The sequence below is a fragment of the Hylobates moloch genome, unplaced genomic scaffold (assembly GCF_009828535.3).
Source record: "Hylobates moloch isolate HMO894 unplaced genomic scaffold, HMol_V3 SCAFFOLD_31, whole genome shotgun sequence".
NCBI classification, from domain to species: domain Eukaryota; kingdom Metazoa; phylum Chordata; class Mammalia; order Primates; family Hylobatidae; genus Hylobates; species Hylobates moloch.
The window spans coordinates 3097247-3119812 of NW_026652306.1; positions in this window are offsets into that span (position 1 = coordinate 3097247).

Sequence of the window (22566 nt, forward strand, 5' to 3'; positions counted from 1 at the left end):
CCACATTATTAGATTCAATGCCCAGTTTTCAACAGAAAATCACAAGACATACAAAGAAAGATAAAGGTATGGCCTATTCAAAGAAAAATAAATAAATAACCATAAACGGTCTCTGAAAACATATCATGGCAAGTCGACTAGACAAAGAGTTTAAAACAACTATCTTAAAGATACTCAAAGAACTGAAAGAAGATGTGGAGAAGTTAAAAAAAAAAAAAGAAAAGAAAAAGAAATTCTGGAAAGTTCTATTGATAAAAGGTACAATAACTGAAAGAAAAACTTACTAGATGGATTTAAAGACAGATTTCAGCTGGCAGAAAAAAAAACCAGAGAAATTAAAGATATGACAAATAAAATTATTGAGCCTGAGGAACAGAAAGAAAAAAGATTAAAGACTGGAGTGAATAGAACCTAGAGGACGTCTGAGACACCATCATTCAGAACAATGTACACATGTAGAAGTTCTAGAAAAATAGAGAAAGTAAATAGTAGAGAAAATATTTGAAGAATTAATAGCTGAAGAAAATTCCAAAAGTTGATGACAGACATGAATATAAACATCCAAAAAGCTCACTGAACTCCAAGTAAGATGAACTCAAGAGACTCATACTGAGATATGTAATCAGACTTCCAACAGACCAAAAAGAGGAATTCTGAAAAGCAGTAAGAGAGAAGCCACCAATCACAAAGAAGAGATCCTCAATAAGATTATTAGAAGATTTCTTATCAGAAACATTGAAGACCAGATGTCAGTGGGCCCATATAGTCAAAGTACTAAACAAACAGTTAACTAAGAATTCCATATGTATAACCAATTATTCTTTAAAACTGATAAATAAATTAAGACATTCTCAGATAGATAAAAGCTAAGAGAGTTTGTTAACACTAGATCTGCTCCGCAAAAAATGCGCAGGTCCTCTTGGGGAAATTAAAGAGTACTAGACAGTAACTCAAAGTTGTATATATAAAAAAGAACATCTCAGTAAAGCTCCAGTTAAAACTGGTAGAGGAAGACTGGTTCCAGTTTATTTGAGCTTTGTCATTCTGAGCTCTCAGTCAAATTATGCACAGAAAGATGGCACGCTAGTCTCAAATTAATGAAAGGTAGGCCAAACACTTTATACCCTCATCTTTACATATCTTTCACAGACTATTTCAACCAGATGTGAACTGATAAGAGACAAATGGAGATAAAAATGCTCTGTATCTGTCTTTTGAAGAGTAAAGCAGCAGATCTCTCTGACAGCACAATATTCCATTGTTTCTCAAACTCAGGGACTAAACTGACAAATCTCCAGAAACTGCGACTTTTCCATCCTTCCAAATTCCCAGAAAGTTCCCCTGGAAAGAATGAGGCCACCTGTAATTAATGTAACATAAGAAATTACGATAGACAGTCCTAATGAAGAGCAGATAGATGAAGCTTGGTTCTCCCTAAGCCAGACGCTGGGACAAGGGTTTGAATGCAGATAGTTTTCATAGGATGTGATTTCACTTAAAAGAGCAGGGAGTAACATAAGAAAAGTAAGGGATAAAATGGAGATTTTCAATATGGGCAACTGGGACTCACAGTGAACCTCTAGGAGATTGTGTAGAACATGACTCCAACTTGTCACACCTGAGGGCAAAGAAGCTTGGTATTTATCTATTACTCTTTTCCAGTAGTCACTGAAGACTGTTCCTGGGGGTGTTATCTCCCTGTCATGAATGCCTTCTTGCCAAGCATGCTCCAAGCAAAGAATGACTTTAAGTATAGAGACCAGGTATTTGCAGTAGAAGACTGTTAAAAGGTAAGGGAATGGTAGATGCAGAGAGGATAAACTTGACACATCAACTGTGTCTGCCACTACCAGATGGTTCCATTTCAGCATCATTAGTCACAAGTCTGGAGAAGTGAGGAGAATAGAAAAATACAGAGAGACAGACTCTAAGGAACATGATGGAACCATCTATCCATCTGTAGTCACTTCGGGCAGGAAATTATTTTCTTTGCCATCTCATTATTTTCTTTACTCATCTGTTAAATTAGGATATTAATATTTTGTACCCCATAAGGTATATGTGACGTTAAATGAGTTAATATGTGTGAAGCACTTAGAACACTCTGGCTCATAATAACTGCTCAATAAATTGCTCAGCTCTGCCTAGTCTGTAGGATTGAGAATACATTAGAAGTCTCATTCCCATCCATGATACAGAGATTGGACTCTCTCTTAATTATATTAATGTCTTAATACTAGTTGTACAAGTGTTTAGGAGACTCTTGCCTCACTAAGTTGGATAGAGAAAGCCCTTGGATGGACCTAACCTCCTGGACACTTCCTTTCTTATTACAGTTTCTCCTGCTGAGCAATCTATCGGGCTAGCTTCTGCCTTAGTGTCCTGCCCAATGTTCACACCCTCACCAAGGCTGAATCCTTGCCCCTTCCCTGCCCGTGGACCTTATTGGCAGTACCCTGAGCTCTACCAGCCTCTCCACTGGGGTATAGACATTGAATCCCCAACCCCAAGATATTCTGGAGTTTCGATCCAAGGAGATAGACCCCACCTGCCTTCTAGTATCATGTACTACTAGATATCACATCTGTTTGTGTCACCCTACCATAAGCCCTTTACATGAAACCCTGAAAGTACAGAACAACAGACTAACTGGATTTAGTAATAGGATCCACAAAAGCCCCTACTCTTAAGCCCCAAACCAAATACACACAAGCAGGATGGGAGAGGGATGAGCAATGACCTAAGGCTTGGCAAAGGCAGGGTTAGATGGCATGGCAAGCCCATAAGAAAGTTGGCCAACATAGTCCAGTCTCTATTCCATGTAACCATACTCTACCAACTCACACAGAGCTAGGAGAAGCAGCCTAGCAAGCTGAGGCTGTCCAGACCTATCTGGAAACCAAAACTGGGCCTTGAAAAGCTGCAGTCAACTATCCTTTGCAGGGGTGAGACCTCGAGGCATCAGAGATCCTGAGGCCCTGGTGACAAACCAGGCTACATCTTCCTGAGCCACTCCAAAGAGGCTGAAAGAGGGAGGCCCAGCATAAGCATCTGAGCATCTTCTGCCTTGTCCTGTGATGTCACTGCTAAAGCCCCCATCTAAATGAAGGCCACCAAATTTTGTCTACATCTGATGCCCCTGGTTCTGCAAGCTCTTTTGTAGCACTGGACTCTGCCTCTAGCCTCTCTTGAGTCACCCCTGACAAGGCTTAGCTTTCTGTCTGTATTCTGGTCACCTCTGCTTTTCCTTCCATGCAGTTCCCAGCCCTGAGCCTGTCTGGAGTTGAACTTCTCTGGGATTGGTCCTCTCCTTAGGGATTGGTGGCCACTGATAACGGCTCTGCCAGAACAGGGTTTGCAAAAAGGTAGGGAAGCAAGCCTGAGGACGAAGGGAAAATACTGCTTTCACCTTAGTGGCCCTTTTTCTACTCAGATTTAGAATAAATGTGTGCTAATAGCAGTCTTTTTCTGAAAATGCATTTGCGTGTGCTGGGACATACTAGTGGACTGAAACTAGCTGCAAAGTTGACTGTTTGGTAAATGTAAAGAGTGATGGATTCTCTTAGGTGCACATGACTAACAAGAGGTAGTGTCCGTCTTAATTAAAGATCTGGTTGAATGAAGAGAGTACTTTATTATCTTTTTTTGAACTTTAAAAAATTTCACAAGTAATAAATGTTTATTATAGAAAAAGGAGATGGGTCAAAGCAAAATTAAGACAAAGATCTCTCTTCTTCCCACTTCTCTGAAATAATCAGTTCTGTAAACATTTTTGTGCAAATTTTCCATATCTAAATGCACATATCTAAATAAATGTCTAGCTGAAAAACAGCCAAACAAACAAAGCAAAAAAATTCTAGCAATGTCCTCATTAAATATCATTGCTTCAAGGCATCAGTTTTCTTTAACTCAACTCAACTGCCATTTTGTTAGGAAGTGAGTTGACAGATACACAACATGAGCAATGGAACCTCTTGCTTAGCCCTGGGGTCTGTAAGCCAGTTCAGACAAGCATCATGAATCTGAAAGGGACTTTGCAGTCCAGTGAAAAGTAGGAGGTAGAGTGATTGCAGATCTGTAATTGGCTCTGTATCCATCAGGATCTGAGGTCTCAATAGGCTTGTGCTATTCCAGTTTGTTTCAAGGTAAACTCGAAACAAAAAGTAACCCAAGGATTCAGGGACTGAAAATCTTTTGTGGGAATTCAGTGTATGAGGGAATGTATATAGGAATACACAGGAGCAGAACTATGAAGAAAATAATCTTACTGCTTTTTCAGAGGTTGGCTTTTATCTGATAATGGAAGTCAATGACTTAGCTTTTTTGCAATGGAAAATTTCATGCCAGTTTTACCTGGGGATGATTTATTCATTAAGTGTGTATTTATTGAGCGCCTATTTTCAAAGAGCTAGATATTCAACCATGAACAAAAACAATAATTACTGCTGGTCTGTCAGGACCTTATACCTTTAGGCAAATAAAATGGTAACCAAACAAGCAAAAGAAAAGAAATGTGGTAAGTGCTGTGGGCAATATAATAGATATACTGTGTTGTGAGAGGACCTAACAAAGATTTTCACCTTAACTGGGGAATTCTTGGTAGAGAAAGTGACCTTTAAGTTAATACATAAAGGACAAATGTATTGGGTACGGAGGAAAAGAGAATACTAGGTAGAGGGACCAGCATGGAGCAAGAGATAACAATGCACATTCAAGAAAGTGAAAACAGGCTTGTGTAGATGTCAAACAAGTAGTGGGCATGGGGGGCAAGACGAGGACTGAGAAGTCAGTGGGGAGCACACCTCCAAGTTCCTTTGGGCCATGTTTACGTCTCCCTCCTTATAACAAAAGGGACAAAAGACTTGAGTGTTATAAATATGGATGAGTGTATAACAGGAGGTGCTATAGATGAGGATTGTGTTTAGAAATTATCATTGTGGCCACATACATAATGGTTTAATTTTGTGGAGGTAGGTGTTAGATTATTAGTATAATCCACAGAAAAGATCATTTTTACTTGGACTACAGTAAAGATGGGCAAAATCTAGGCAATTAGATAGTTCTGAAAACTCATTAAGATATAAAATAGGACTTGAGAGACTACAAATGGTTGGCACATGAAAATACTATTTCTAAGCTTCTGGTTTGTGAAAATGGTTTTACATCAGTACTATTCAATCGATATGGAAGACTCTGGGATAGGACAATATTGGGATGCTTGGCTGTGGCAAGAGATAAAAGCAACAAGAAGACAAAAGTATACCTAGGAAAAACATGATGCTAACAAATTAATATCATATAACACTTCCCAAAGTTCATTAACATATATCCCATATGAAATGCTTTATTACAGGTATCTTTTATTAAAACACAAAGCTAAGAAAAGTTACCAAGTCAAGTTTAAAAACTAGAAGGTTTTTAGAATTTCGTTTTAATTGACAAATAATAATCATGTTTATTTATGGGGTAAAATAGGATGTTTTGATATACAGTTGTGATGTTGAATGATTAAATCAGCCTAATGAAATATATCAGCTCCCATGCTTTTTTATGATAAAAACATTTAAAATCTACTACTTTAGCAATTTTGAAATCTATACTGCTTTATTGTTTATTATAGTCACCATTCTGTGCAGTGGCTCACTAAAGCTTATTTTTTCTGTCTAACTGAAACTTTGTATCCTTTGATCAACATCTTTTCTTTCCCCATGACACAGAAAGACAAATACAGCATTATCTCACTTATATGTGGAATCTGGATTTTAGTTTCAATAATCGGTAGCTGCCTCCAGATTTCAAAGGTAATCTGCTAAAAATGTGTAAGTAAAATAGGTCACACTGATGTTCTTATATATTAGTATAGAAGTATCTGATTCTTGGTTTCACTTATCATATATGTTTACCAAGTGTGGAAACCTGAAAATAATTTTCCATATATTCTGAGAATAAACCAATGTAACACCTTAGAACATTTAAATTCTTAAATACTCTATTTAACATTCCATTTCTTTCTTTTCATTTATCATCGGATAAGATTTGGCTGTGTCCCCACCCAAATCTCATCTTGAATTGTCACTCCCATAATTCCCAAGTGTTTTGGGAAGGACCCAGTGGGAGACAATTGAATCGTGGGGATGGTTTCCTCCATACTCTTCTCATTGTGGAGAATAAGTCTCACGAGATCTGATGGTTTTATAAGGGGTTTCCTCTTTCGCTTGGCTTTTGGCCACCATGTAAGACATGCCTTTGCTCCTTCTTCACCTTCCCCCAAGATTGTGAGGCCTCTCCAGCCACATGGAACTGTGTCAATTAAGCCTTTTTCCTTTATAAGCTACCCAGTCTTGGCTATGTCTTTATTAGCAGCGTGAGAACAGTCTAATACAGCATTCCAAGTCAAGGCATCATAATCTCTCATTTAGAATGCTGAAATTGTTTTCTAGCCAGTTCTCTCCCATTCACTCATACCTCTCCCAAACCCTTTCTCTTCTATACTACAAGTTTTATCCTTTGAAAATCAAAATCTCTCACCTAATTAAAATGCTTCAAGGACTCCACCATTCTTTAGATGATGACCAAAATCCATTACTGGACAACTTTTCCTGTGGCCCTGAAATAATTATTTATTGTTTTTTCTTTAATTTAAAAATGCAATTATAAATATATATTTCCAACCTATTTTTAAGTACTTGCAAGTTTTAACCTCTGCAGACATCAGCATTCTTACCTCTCTTCACCTCTTACTCTTACTGCATCAACACATTGAATTTCTCATGTGTTCCTTCTCACATGATCCTTCTTTCTTCAGGATGCTTGGACATGCTTTATTTTCTGAGTCCTCTGTTCCCTTGTACCTGCCTCTGATGTCTCATACTTGTGGAATTAACAGCATTTGAATAGTAAGTCAATAAAAAATGTTTAAAGAAATCAAAACAACATGCACTTTCTTGATCAGTCATGTCCTCTCCATATACGGTAAAAATCTGTCCCTAGACTAAATCAGATACACCTGACATGAATTCCCATCGTTCTCAGTCTGAAACTTCTATTTAAATAATAAATTAAATAATCATATTTAAATAAAAAATTACATAAATCATCATATTTAAATAATAAATTTCCCAAATCATCATATCTAAATAATAAATTACACAAATCACCTTCTAATGAGTTTTTTTCTGGCAAATACAAACTCTTTGAGATCAGAGCTAGATTTGTCTTTTTAAATATTCATCTTGTTTATTGTAATATAAACTTCTTGAGGAAAGAGATTATCAAAGCTTTCTTCTTCACTACAGTCTCTTAAAGAGCCTTATACTGTTCTTCACATATGGAAGTCTCTCAGTGACTATTTGCTGAGTGAAAAAATAAAACTAGATTCTTAGATACTCTATATTTTGGTGTCTCAAATTAGGAAATGTGAGTTTCATTTTGAGTCAGGAAAAGTTGGTGATCTTATTTTCCACTTAGGAGAAAAGGATGGGATCGTTTAAGAGCCAGCTTCCAGAGGATGACACATTGTGATCATGCTCTAGCTTCTCTGATGTGACTTGCAAGAGAAAGCTCAATAGAGCCTACGTTGTGGTCCAATAAAATGGTGCTGAGTTGCTCTTCAGGTCAACAGCACTTGAAAAATGCTATAATCATCACATAAGGGAAACCAGTGCTCCCAGTAGACATCATTATAATGCATTATTAAATGAATAATACAGAAGGCATCATTAAATGAAGATCTAGAAGGCTCCTCTAAAGGGCACTACCTTGAAGAGCAATAAGAATTAGAGAGCGACAAGTTACTATCTATGTCCACCACTATCTTCCTGTTCTTGGACAGAGTTTGTATTTAATTCATTTTCAGTTTGCATAAATTGATAACTTACTTTCTGTAAACGTGTTTGTATGTGTTTGAGTCCATAAAGTAAATTTTCAACTAGTGTTGGGTTCAACTGAGAAAGTAACATCTCTTGATGGGGGCTCCAGGCAGGTTATAACACATGAAAATAGGACTTATATCTCTTTAAGATAAATTATTAAATACTTAACAAGGTTTACATTTAGGTACTAGAAAACCTAATTTTAAAACAATTTTAACTGTATTTAACCAACCATTCTGATCAGCTATTTCAACATTATGGTATCTAATACTTCCCATACCGAATTCTAGTTACTTTTTTTTTTTCTAACTACAACTACATTTTCAAAATCCTCTACAATTCAGACTTGTATTTACCTAAGTAGCCTAGGAGAATAAGTTCAGACATAAGGTAGCCAAACTAAATATTGGTGGTTAAAAGAAAAGAGTTTATAAAGTTACATGCACACACACATACACATACACTGTGACAAAGATGAAATCGTTCTTTTTTAGTTTCTCCAAATTATATTCTTTTAAAAAAATACGTACTTCTAAAAGATAAAAAATATTTTATTTGAAATGTAAGAATTTCCTCCAGCTTTGACAAAAGTTGTATTTTATAAAAGACGTCATCATTGAAAGATGTGAATATGTTTTAACCTTCCAGGGATGAAATGAACAGTAAAAAATAAAATATGTGCAATAAAACAGCACTGTAATTCTTACCTTTGATAAAACTAAAAGCTTTCAGAATTTTTTTTTAAAGCATGAATGTTTATATTCACTTCAGCCAGTTTTTCCTTCTGTAAGTAATTTAGAAAACATTCATTTTGACGGCTTCAAATTTACTTCTGTATGTACATGGCATTAGAATATATATTTCTGCTCTGAAGTATTTTCTGGTCATTATCTCCAAATGCCAGGTAATGATTATCACTTGGATGTCCTTTCTGCCATCTCAAATGCAGCATATCTTAATCATCATTATCTTCCTAATTTGAGTTTATTATTTCTGTTGAACACAATAGTTGCTTAAGTCACAATCCTACTTTTTCTAAGTCCTCTCTTTCACTAACTTTACCCCCATGCCTAAAATGCCTGAAGCCTTAGATGTTCTCTATGTTAAATACTCTTTGAAGCAAAGCAAGTTACAAATAATTAAACAAGCAAACAAATTTATTAAGTAAAAATAAAACCCGCCAGGCGTAGTGGCTCACACTTGTTATCACAGCACTTTAGGAGGCCAATGCGGGTGGATCACCTGAGGTCAGGGGTTCGAGACCAGCCTGGTCAACATGGTGAAACCCCGTCTTTACTAAAAACACAAAATTAGCTGGGCTTGGTGGCGCATGTCTGTAATCCCAGCTACTCAGGAGTCTGAGGCAGGAGAATCACTTGAACCTGGGAGGCAGAGGTTGCAGTGAGTCAAGATCACACCATTGCACTCCAGCCAGGGCAAAATGAGGGAAATTCCATCTCAAAAATAAATAAATAAATAAATAAATAAATAAATAAATAAATAAATAAAATTCATAATTATATTTTAGTTAACAAGAAGATGAACTTTAAAATATATATTCTCCTGATCAATCCTTCATAGTGACCTAGATTTATGTCTTTTATTCTTACCACACTTGATTCATTCTAACTGAGAGCATCACACCCGAACCACTCAAATACAATTTTCATCTTCTTTCCCAAATACCACTGATATGTTTATCTTAGTACAACACAAAGCGATTAGAAAAACAGACAAAACAAAGCAAACATACAAACAAACAAACAAGAAAATAAAGCAACTAAAACTAAAAAGGAAACAGCGGCAACCCTTTATTCACAGTTTTACTTTTGGTGGTTTCAGTTACCCACAATCAAGTTATAAATTGTGCTCTGTTCTGAGAAGGCTGATGAAATCTCATGCCATCTTGCTCTATCCTGCCTGAGACATGAACCCTCCCTTTCTCCAGCATCTCCATGCTGCCTACACTATCTGTAGGATGGTCACATAGTACCTATCTTGGTTATCAGATCAATTGTTGCGGTATCACAGTGCTAGAGTTCGAGCAACCCTTAGTTTACTTAATATGGCCCCAAAGCACAAGAGTACTGATGCTGGATATTGTTATAATTGTTCTATGTTATTATCAGTTACTGTTGTTAATCTCTTACTGTGCCTAATTTGTACATTAAACTTTATCATAGAAATGCATATATTGCAAAAAAGCATAGTATATATAGGGCTTAGTACTATCTGGAGTTTTAGGCATCTACTGGGGGTGTCTTGGAGCATAACCTCCAGGAATGAGAAGGGACTACTGTATGCTAAATTCATGCCACAAAACATATGCAATGACAGAGAATATCCAGCTTGGTGTCCTACCATCTCATTTTCTGCTGAAGCTTTTCACTGATTCAAACTTTTCTATCTGTCCTTCATGCTTGCGTTCTCCATATTTACTATAAAATATTTATCATTTAAGCCCTCATTTAAATGATAGTTCAGAAATTGTATCTAGCCTTGGACTCAGAACCATGTTATCTCCTGCCTGAATTTTTCCATTAATCATGATAATAGGGTCATCTACACTGTTATTGAGTTAGGATATTTCAGATATTAAAGTATATATTTTCTGGTGAGTGTATATTATGTATTTACATAAACTGTAACCCCTTTGAGGTAAAAAACTGGGACATAAAAGTTAAAGTATATTTATGTTGTATTTTCAGGTGAATGTATATTATGTATTTATATAAATTGTAACCACTTCGAGGTCAAAAACTGGGACATTAAAAGGTGTATGTTTTTGGTGTCTTTTTGGTATCACAAACAAGTCTTGTGTAAATGCATTTCATTTAGTATACTATCAAAAGAGATTACTTAATTTTCAAAAATTTAAATTTAATTTTTTTTTAAAATAATATAAACTACATACTTGCATTTGTAATAAATTAATCATATCTAATGAAGCCTATCACTATTAACAACTAGATACCCGGAACAAATACACAAAACTTATATGAATTAGGTGAGTGTTAGGATTACCGTGACTTGTATAAACAAATTTTCAGGACTGTCATGTAGGGAGAGAAAAACAAAGCAAAGAAAAACAATCTTGCTGAATCATGAAGAAAGAAATAAAGATTCAGGGAGGCTGAAGTAGTTCGAATTTTCAGGGTAAATTACAACAAAGAAAAGGATTATACAAGGACAGAGGTTTAGAAATATGGATAGTTACTAACTTATAATGGTTCGACTTAGGGTTTTTTATCTTTATAATGGTGAAAAAGCAACATTCATTCCGTAGAAACTGTACTTTGAGTACTCATACAACTACTCTGTCATTTAGTTTCAATATTCAATAAATTGCATGAACTGTTTAACATTTTATTACAAAAGAGTCTTTGTGTTTGATGATTTTACCCAACTTGTAGGCTAATGTCAATATTCTGGGCACATTTAAGGTAGGATAGGCTAAGCCATGAGGTTCAGCAGGTTAGGGATATTAAACGCATTTTTGATTTACCGTATTTTCTATTTATGATGGGTTTATAAGGACAAAACAACATTGTAAGTCGAGGAATGTTTCATGCATAAGTCAATATTTCATACTGGATAGAGGAAAAACTCAACCTGATAAGGGAGTATACTGTTCACTGGATAAGTGATTCCTACTTTGCTAGGGAGACAATGACACAAGCTGGACCACAAAATGAAAGTCTTACATATCCATCTAGGCTAATTTTAATGTGACTATATTAATATTTTCATAAAAAATAAAAATTCCAGAACAAAGTTTGGATTTGGACCACAAGTATTGGCCAGGACTGTCTATGCAAGACATAGGTCCATGCTTGCCTAGAGGAGTGTAAGCCTCAAAGGAATCAACAATGAGAACAGGCTTAATGAAGAAGAAAGAGGAGGAGAAAGAAGAAGGGAAAGAAAAAGAGGAAGAGGAGGAAGAGAAAGACGGTGAGGAGGAGGAAAATTAGTGGAGAAAAGAAAAATAGAAGAGGAGAGAAAAGAAACCTAATATTAGGATGCCATAATGAAGACAGACCTCTAGAATAAGTGAGATATCACTGCCTTTTCCAAGTCAATCTGCTATTTCATGGGAATCTTCTATTCACAATTAGATTGAAAAATAGCTAATGATCATTAAATAGTTTTTTGATTATGTTGAATCAAATCAAATTTTAATAAAGAAGAATGGCAAAGATCATACAATAAACGTATTGCATATGAATAGCTACAAAAGGAAATGGGGAGATTTGCTCTGTAATAAGAGTTGCTTTTAAACATGAGAAGGGAAAGGAATTAAACGTATATTAAGGCCACCAAGGAATTTAACTAGGAGGAAAGTGGAACGTTAGGAGGAGCTTAATTTTAATTTCACATAAGTATCAGGTTTTCAATAGAAAAGCTGTTTAAAATAATAAGTACTGCCATGGAATACAGTAAAATTTTAGTCATTAATGTTTCCATTCATTTCTTTATCAATTAATATTTACGGAATGTCAGCTGATAACAAGAAATAACGAGAATAAAATACAGCAGTTTTGCTTCTCCAGAGTCTTATAGCTTGGTAGTGGTGATAATCACATACAACAGACATCCAGAAATTGAAATAATATATTAAATATATATATAGAAGAATATGCACAGTCACTTTGTAGCCAGATAGCATGGTGTCAATTCCAAGCTTAACCATCTGTTAACCTTTAGAGAAGTTAAAGATTCTTTTGAGCTTCTATGTCTCATTTGTATAACTGGGATGACAAAATTCATTATAAAGTAAAATGCTGAAAGTTAATGTGCTTTGCACAGAGACTGGGATATAGAAAGCAAAAATCAGTACCTATTTTATGGAAGAGAGAATCACTGATATGAATCTTGAAAGATGAGGAAAACTTTAACAAAGAAAAAAGAGCATTGTAGGCAGAGGAAGTACCATGGGCAAAGGCAAGCAGGAGTGAGAGCTCAGGATGCATTGAGAAATAGAACATATAAAATTATCAGAAAACTGTGAAGACAGCAGTCGTCTAAAATAGATGTACCATTTTGTGACAGCATGTATATAAAATAAAGTTCTCACAATCATAGTCTGCAACTCAGGCAAGTAATCGGAGAACATAAAAGTCTTCTTTTACGTTAGCCTAATATGTTGTTTAACTTAAAATATCGATGGTATGTTCAATTTGAAAAGCAAAATTTGTAAAGAAATATTAGCCAAGTCATGCATTAGATGCTTTGATATATTTCAAGAAATCTTAAACATATTCATGACATCATGCTTGGCAGAAATACTGTTTGTATTATTATATGTTCATCAAATAATTACATATTAGGATTAGAACAATCTGTATAACTTCAATGATGCACATTTAAAAGAACTCGATGCAACAGTTTACCCATGAAATGAGTATTTATGGCATTTACTACTCTAAGGTAACAAGTATTATAACAATAACCACCATTTCATGAGATTACTATATAACTATTTAATGATATATAATTATATATATGTATATACATATACATGTATTTATGTGTTTGTGTGTAAGACTGATAGTTATAAGTCACTATGAAAATATATATGAAAATAACCTCATATATATTTTAATTTCAGTATCTTTACTGAGTTTATGGTGGATAATTCAGGCATTCTCAATTTCATTCATTGCTATTTCTTCATTGCTCAAAACAGATCCTGGACTTTTGCAAGTGCCAAGAAATAGATGCTGAATGAACAACTCAATTATATAAAGAGGACTCATCCCTTAATTTACCACAAGTCTGATCCAGCATGACAATCCGCAGGTTCCAACCAATGCAGAATTAATGTATAAATGATGACCGATGTTCAGTTTAACTTCCTGCTGCATTTGGGAAATCAGCAGAATATGGGCATTTCTATAATAATTTCACATGCATTCCATAAAATGCTATCACTTTTACGTACTAATGTGGAAATTATTTCTGGACCCACAGGATCCCCTCAATATATTTTTAAAAATATTTGAATAGGATGATATCCATCTCTGGCTTGACATGTTCTCATGTGAGTTAAAATAAATTTGGGAAAGAAGGTCAAAGGAGGGAATGTGACAGAATTACAAAATAATAAATATATGTGAGTTCTGTGTTGTACAATACCCTAGTCCCGTTTAAGAAATGAACTGTTGATTCAGTGATGATTTTCTAAATATTAATAAATGGTATTCCTTTGGTGAGTATCTAAGCTACGTGGATTTTATTTTGCATTGTTATCTACTGACTCTTACAGAACTTTTGATTACAATCATTATACCACAAAATTGCAGATTCAGTGAACATGAATTTCCAGCATATGGCCTGAATGTTTTTTTTTTTTTTTACTCCTTGTGTTTATTAACATACAAAATTGCTGATAAGAAAGAATATAGTCAGGAAATTCCCATGAGTTGGTTAGCAAGAAGTATTTAGAAACAGATGGAAAAATGGAAGAAAAATATGGACATTTGGCAATATTTTCATATTCCATTTTAGACATGCATACACACAAAAACTGATGGAAACATATGTTCACAGATATTAAATAATTTCTCTGACTTATACACTTCTACTTCCATATATAAGGAATAAAATAGGGAAGTATCACCCATAATAGAAATCAGTTTGACTAGTATCATATCATAAAGTATTCTTTCAGAGAGAAAACCCAGGCTTTTCGTAGAAGCTGAGACTGTAGAGTTTATGGGTGGTTCCTGAAAGGTGCCTGGGTGGGCTCTTGATGCATGACGGTCAGCAGCATCCAGAGCAAAGGTATAATTAAGAATCCAGAGACTATATTTCAAAAAGTCAAAAGTGATGGCTTGTGAGTGGGGACAGTCAAAAATATGGACATATTCTGAATTAAAATCTCTACAAATAAGGACACTAAAAAAATAGCAGATTCAGAAGGGCCAACAAGAGAGGAAACTAAGAAAGAATTGTTTCGCTGGGCTTCGTGGCTCACGCCTGTAATCCCAGCACTTTGGGAGGTCGAAGTGGGTGGATCCCTTGACGTCAGGAGTTTGAGACCAGCCTGACCAACATGGTGAAACCCTGTCTTTACTAAAAATACAAAAATTAGCCGGGGTCATGGCAGACACCTGTAGCCCAACTGCTTGGGAGGCTGAGGCATGAGAATCACTTGAACCCAGGAAGCAGAGGTTGCAGTGAGCCAAGATTGCACCACTGCACTCCAACCTGGGTGACAGAGTGAGACACTGTCTCAAAAATAAAATAAAATAAAGAGTTGTTTGAAATAATGTATGCAGTGGGAGAACACGTTATCCACAGAGTACTCATGTTCTTTCAAATGATATTCCAATTTCATGACATTCTTCAGAAAAAAATAAAATGTTGTCAATAAACGAAAGAAAATTTTGTCTTCTCCAAACAAAGTGAGGCAAAAAGGAAGAGGAATTTTTTCATCTATAAGAAAAAGTAGAAACAGAAAGTACTTAATATGCAAGAACGCATAGTCAGTGGCACACCAAATTAAGTCATTGTTTGACTTTCATTCAGACAACACAATCATTAGCTTTTGTGGTCTCTGTTAGGTTGACTGTCTTGCATATTAACTCAGAAGGATGCATTGGTTTGAGATGTGAAATTGAGATTATCTCCCTTTTGCTAATGATTAAGACGTTAAGTAATATGAATACAGAAATAGCTAAGGAGGACTTTTTTATTGTTCAGATAGGAATATGGATATTTTAAGATCTCATATCTATAGTAATAATTTTTTTCAACTGAAATGTTGATTTGCCATGTTGTAGGATATACAGCTGTCCCTCGGTATTTGCCAGGGATTAGTTTCAGGACGTCCTGCATATACCAAATTCTGGATATTCAAATCCTGCAGTTGACTGGGTAAAACCCCCCTATATGAAAATCCACCTATATGAAAAATATATTCGGCCTTTGTATATATGGCATTTACATCCCACAAATACTATAGTTTTGATCTGCATTTCGTTGCAGATGTGAAATCCTTAGATACAGAGGACTGGCTGTATTTATTGAAAAAAGTTCTGCGTGTAAGTGGACTCATGCAGTGTAACCCCATGTTGTTGAAGGGTCAACTGTATTTTTATTCATAGCAGCCAGCCCACATTGTGAGAATATACTGGTACAGAATAAATAAAAATTAATCAATGGAAAATGACCAAACTAATCAATCTCTTTTAATTTTGTGGGAGAAGTAAAACCAATCAGCCAGACAAACAAACAAACAAAAATACCTTTGTCTTTTTGGGAGAGCAATAGCTGCCAAACAAACCTGATTATCACTCTGACCTCCAATAGAATAAACTCGAATAGAGTAGTAGATTCTGAGCTTTCCTGGGTTTAACAGCCACTGTTTTGACTCCTTATAAAGGACTAGTAAGGACTTTTTGCCTTCAAATTTATTTATAAAATGCCTACACCATTGAGTTCAGGAACAGATCACTTGGTAAAGACCCTGGGCCTCACAAAGCAATGATGTCCCACTGACATTATCTCTCTGTCTTGTCTTGTAATTAGTTACTCTAATGGGTGATGAAAGCTTGATTTTGTTGCCTAGGATAATAAGAATAAACAAAAAGTAAAGGATATCTAAAATATACAATCTTTTGCCAGACAATACAAATTAGATATAAACTAGAAAGTGAAATGATCATACGCTGTATACGGGAACAACGTAAATGTAGATCATGAAGTCATTTGATGATAGTTCAAGCCAGGGCATACCTTCTTTAATATCTTTGTAGTTTACTCCTGTTGTATTTAATTTTTAGTGTCGGCTTTATATAATCATTAAGACTCTGAGAAAGTTACTTATTCAGTTATACTCTTTCACAACTCTCTAGATGTTGCCTAATTTCCCTACTTCTCTTTATTGAAAAATTATTGAAACACTTCTTGAAAGAGGTATCTATCCTCACTGCTTGCATATTCTTGCCTTCCATTCTTTCTTGAATCCATACCAGTGAGTTGTTTGTGCCTATTCCTCCACAGGAACTATTCTGATTGATATCAGTTCTGAGTCTTCCTGCATTTCAGCAGTTATCATTGTCAATGGTTTTTCAGATTCCCCTCTTGAAAAACTCTGCTCTTGGTTTCTAAGAATCCACACTTGCAGAGTCTTCCAGAGTATTTTTCAGTATTCTTTTATTATTCCTCTTTCTTACCTCTGAATATTAAGATGCCAAATGGCTCAGACTATGGACTAAACTTCTCTTGCTTATTTACACCCAGTTCTCAAATTTCATTTGACTGCTGATGATTTTCCAAAATGCATTAATAGCCCAGACCTCTCCACTTAAATCAAGATACATATATTTAATTCCATTGAATGAAAAATAATCTCAAAACAGAAATATTAATTTTACTAACAAAATCAGTTTTTTCCAAGTGTTTGCCATCTCAATTTATTTATTTTTGCTCAGTTAAGTTTTTCCATTAATTTTTTCAATACATGCTATGTTATCCAGTCAAAAGTATTTCTTTTGTCACTCTCTTCACCATCTTTATCCTGATATTTATACTTCAAGGCATTTATTGCTACTGTCACAATTTTATATTTATTAGTTTGTTTACTCTCCTATCCTTCATAGCACATAAACTTTGAAGTCAAAAGTGTTTGCTTTCTATTTGACTATTTCGCCATGCCTAAAACATTGGTAGTTGAGTGTTTTTCTAATAGAATGAATATACTCTACAGTTATATGCAGTTTTTACTCCTGCATATATAAGAATATCTCATATTCTGAGAGAATCTACCATTATATGATGTTGGTAGAATCAGGATCTGTAATGCAACTAGGGAAACTTTACTTTGTACACTCTCCTTAGATGACCAGTTTTTTATTCAAGGATACTGAAATAAAAGGAAATAATGAACAATTACAGGCTATTCAAGAAATCATTAACTCTGCAGAGAAAGTGTTAATTATGCCCAATTGTGTTAGTGGCCCTGTGAGTCTGGCTGTCTTATTAGTGGTAAAGAGCATCAGCTGTGTCTGCCTACAAAGCCAAACCTACTACCTACCTCATCAAAAGAGACTGCCCTATTTTTCTACCCCTGATTCTTAGTACACCTAAATCCTGCTGCTTATTTAAGTTCATCTGTCACTTAGAACATAGAACCCTGGTTGTTATACATGTGCTTCAGGAATCTTGAAATTGCAATTATTAGAAAGACCCCAACTCATACCTATGAAGTCAGAATTTCCATTTGAGTTCATATAACTCTCTCTAAGATTGGATTAAATAAATCTCAAAATAAGTATCTGGTCTACAATTCCGCTTTCAAACAAATATACTATTATTGTTCCTGTTTATTAAAGTTTAAGTGATTTCCTTAGACTTGCACAGATAATGGAAGGCACAGATGTTTATCTAGGACACAAATGTGCAAAGTGCTTTTTTACCCACAACTTTGTGAAGAATTTATCATTAATTCAATTTTAGTTAAAATTATAGAGGCTGAGCCTCAAAGAACTATGGGGAAGTTGCCTTGAGCTTACAGAGTGTGTAAGTTGTCTTAATTTGATCTCAGGTCTTTTGCAAGCCCACTCACTCTTAATTCACCTGGAGTGAGTCAAGGCTGCTTATCTCCATCTCTTCCCAGCAATCACCAGCACAACTTAGGAAGAAAAATCTGAATTAAATCTTCAAATCTTGACATATACAATATTTTTTAATATCATTGGCAGTTTTTCCCCTAATTTAGAAAACTGAAACAGGCTCAGACTTGTTGAGTGAGAATTCAACAGCTTATTATTTCTTTGAGGCTATTTTCTTCCTAAAATTTCTGTCACTGTGGGAACTGAGCAGCATCACAAAATGCTGACATTAAACAAAGAGAGCCAATTTTCAAAGAGAGCTGTTGAAGTATTCTGAGGTAGGAGTTTCCTATCAGTTAAAGTCTAGAAGTTATTTCCAATTCATAGAGTTTAGTTCAAAGGAAAGAAATGTGCACTACTTAATACTAAGGGTAAGGGCAAATAAAAACATAATCTCATCAAAATTCTGAATAAGATAAACCTTCCACTACATTTTCTTTTATTAACTTCAAAATTATTTTTTCTGCTTTCATTTTTTTCTCTTCCTTTTAAACACCTCAGTTTCAGTGGTTAAAGTGATATAACATTTAACATGCTTGATACAGTGTCTAGCATAAAGTAAATTATCAATAAATATTACCTATTATTATTTTATTAGCCCTCATTGAAGAATATATTATCTCTGCTAAAAGCCAACTCTCTCAGAATTTTGATTAATAGTATATTAGTTCAATCATAGTGGTGTCATAATAAATAAAAAGAAGAGAACATAACAGGAGAGAATAAAACTTGATTTAAGCCATATTCTGAAGTTATTTATGTAACCAATGTTTTATACCATTATAAAATATTGGTATAATATTGGTTTATACCATTATAAAATATTGGTTATATAAAGAGTCACTTTCACTTATGGGTCAGGCTGATTGGATATTAATAAGCAATTAATTTCCTGTAATTTGGTTCATTAATCCACAAACTGACAGTGATATTTTTAGAATGACATTGTCTTAAAAATAGATCCATCACGTTCATTTGAAAGGGAGAAAGGAAGGAAGGAAGACAGGGAGGGAAAGAAGGAGAGAAGGAGGAAGGGAGGGATGTAGGGAAGGAAAGAGCAAGGGAAGGAGAGAAAGAAGGAGGGAGAAATAGAAGTTCATACTCCAGAATGTATCTTAGGGGACTCCTCTTGCTTTCCTAGGCTAATTCTGTTTGCTATAGATTTGTCTTAAATTTGTATGTTTATAGTCTTCTGAAGAAGATTTGGATGATTAGCTATAGATTTAAATTCTACATGTCCTTTTCTCTAACCTCAATTAACCCAGAGCTCCAACACAGAAAATCAACAATTTGAATATTTATAATTGTTATAATCTAAAATAGTATGTGTCATAATCTTGTATCCATCAGGTAAAGTCAACATATTAAAGTGGTAATCTATATATTTCAAAAGTGACTGGAAGCAGTTAAGATAACTATTTGAAACCCAGCTAGTACCAGACTTTTTAAAAACGAAGGGGTTAGTCAAGTTTTACTCCCATAGAGCCTTAGTCTCATTTCATGATTTAATTTTGTAGAGGGAAACTTAGCTATTGTTTACCTATGTCAACCTCAAAAGTTTAGGGAAATTTGAATGCAGAAAAAGATCATTGATTAGACGATAGAAACAATTGAAATTGCAACTAAGCTGGCATGGCGGCTTATGCCTGTAATCCCAGCACTTTGGGAGGCCGAGTTTGAGTGGATCACCTGAGGTCAGGAGTTTGAGACCAGCCTGGACAACATGGTGAAACCCCGTCTCTACTAAAAATATGGTGGCGGGCACCTGTAATCCCAGCTACTTGGGAGGCTGAGGTAGGAGAATCGCTTAAACCCAGGAGGCAGAGGTTGCAGTGAGCTAAGATCGCACCACTGCACTTCGGCCTGAGCGACAGAGCAAGACTCCAACACACACACACACAATTAAATTGTAACTAAAAGTAAATATATGTAGTTCTGCAGATACACAATGGCTATAAACGTGAAATAATTACTCTCTTAAATATCTTCCAAGATATATAACAAAAGATAAAAACAAGACTGTATTGCTTAAACATTTTCCAAAAACTGAATACAGGAAAAAATACATTATTTGAAAATATGCGCTAATGTTTACAAAACTGAGAAACTGGGACTGCTTAGGATTTTTGTACCTTTCATCACTGGCAGCATGATTCTTTATCCCATAAATCGTCCTACCTCCAAATGATATGTGCCTCATGGTCTTTCTTTTGCTATCACTTCCCTCCTACCTAGGTAGTTAGCACAACTTCAAATACCAATTCACTCTGACCTTGAAGAATTTCCCCTACTTGTCTTGCTTATAAAAAGTCATTATGGAACACTTTGGAGTAATCCCAAGTTTTAGACATAATGAGAGAGAACAGGTGCACAGAGAATGAGAAGAATTTATTATGCACATTACTGGATTTTTTTTGATAGAGTGAGTCTAATTGGTTAGATCCATCAAAATAAAGCCCAGTATCATATTAGAGGAATTATCTCCACATATTTTAAAAGGTGAAAAAAAGAGTATGGATGAGTGAGTTGTGCAAAAGTCTAGCAGTGCAATGTCTGTGAAGTGTTACTTCTGTATTTACTAATTGGTCTTGTGACTTTGGAATGTGACAATATTTCTGCTTCTATTTTTCTTAATGTGCTTGGTAAAAAGAAGGGATATGTGGTGAATTAAAATGGGTAACAACACAAATTCAAAATATGAGTTTTAATAAAGTAATATTATTAAATAAACAATGATTAAGCACAGTTTTTCCTATGTAGAAATATGCTTCTCTAAATTATGCATATATGGGAAACCTGAGGAATTTCTATGTTTCTTTTATAATCTCAAATATTATGTTGTTACATAAATATGTATACCATAGAAATACATAATTTCAAATGCAATATATGAGAAATAATATAAAGGTATTTTTTGGCCACCTGCAACTCAGTTATGTATTTATCTTACGAAATAACCTAAAAGTATAAAACTATTTCATGAATAAAAACTTAGATATGCACAGCTATTAAAATTACTAAAATATTCAGAATTCATTTTGATCTCCCTTGAAGGTACACATACAATTTTATAATAAAATTGCTTTTGACTACCTAAAGATGATGTTTTCATGTAGAAAATTTCTTGTTAGAAAAATTAATGTTAATGAGTTTACTTTGAAAATGCTTAAATATTTAGTTATTAAGTAGACTTTTGGATATAATTTTCAGAAAACTAAAAATACAAAAAATTAGCCGGGCGTGGTGGCGGGCGCCTGTAGTCCCAGCTACTCGGAGAGGCTGAGGCAGGAGAATGGTGTGAACCCGGGAGGCGGAGCTTGCAGTGAGCCGAGATTGCGCCACTGCACTTCAGCCTGGGCGACAGAGCGAGACTCCGTCTCAAAAAAAAAAAAAAAAAAGAAAAAAGAATAGTGCATAGTGACCTCCTTGAATACATAAACTTGTTTGCATTAGTTGTTTTGATTATTTGTTGTAATAATTTTGTTCTCTCATCCATAAAGCCTAAGCAAAAATACAAAAGTTTTAACTTTTAAATAGTATTTTATTATTTTATATATACATACACAATAACAACAAAACCACAGAAACAAACATAGAATGTAAAAGTTAGATATACCTGAAGGAGCCCAGTGGCAAAAGCCAGGCATTGGTAGCTATCAACTGGTTCAGGTCCTGGCTCTGCACATATTTGTTGTATGATCTTGGGCCTCTTGCAAAAACCATCTACGCTTCGATGTTTTTTCTAATGTAAAAACATTGGAGGAAAAGTGTAATATTGATAATGCTTTCCTCATAGGGTTATTGTAAGTCTTAAATAATATAATCCATTAAGTGTGAAACACAGTGCCTGGGACACAGTAATCATTTAAAAAGTATTATTATTATTAGTCATTACATTTTACATACTCTCTTCATATTATTTGTCCAATAACTTTTTTACAAATAAGCAGCATTTCTTATTTTTATACATACAATCGTTGGACACCATGAAAATTAAAATACTTGCTCAATTAAAATAATATAAAGTTCCATAACTGAAGCCAGAATTTCAGATTGAAATATTTAAGAAATTTTCTAAT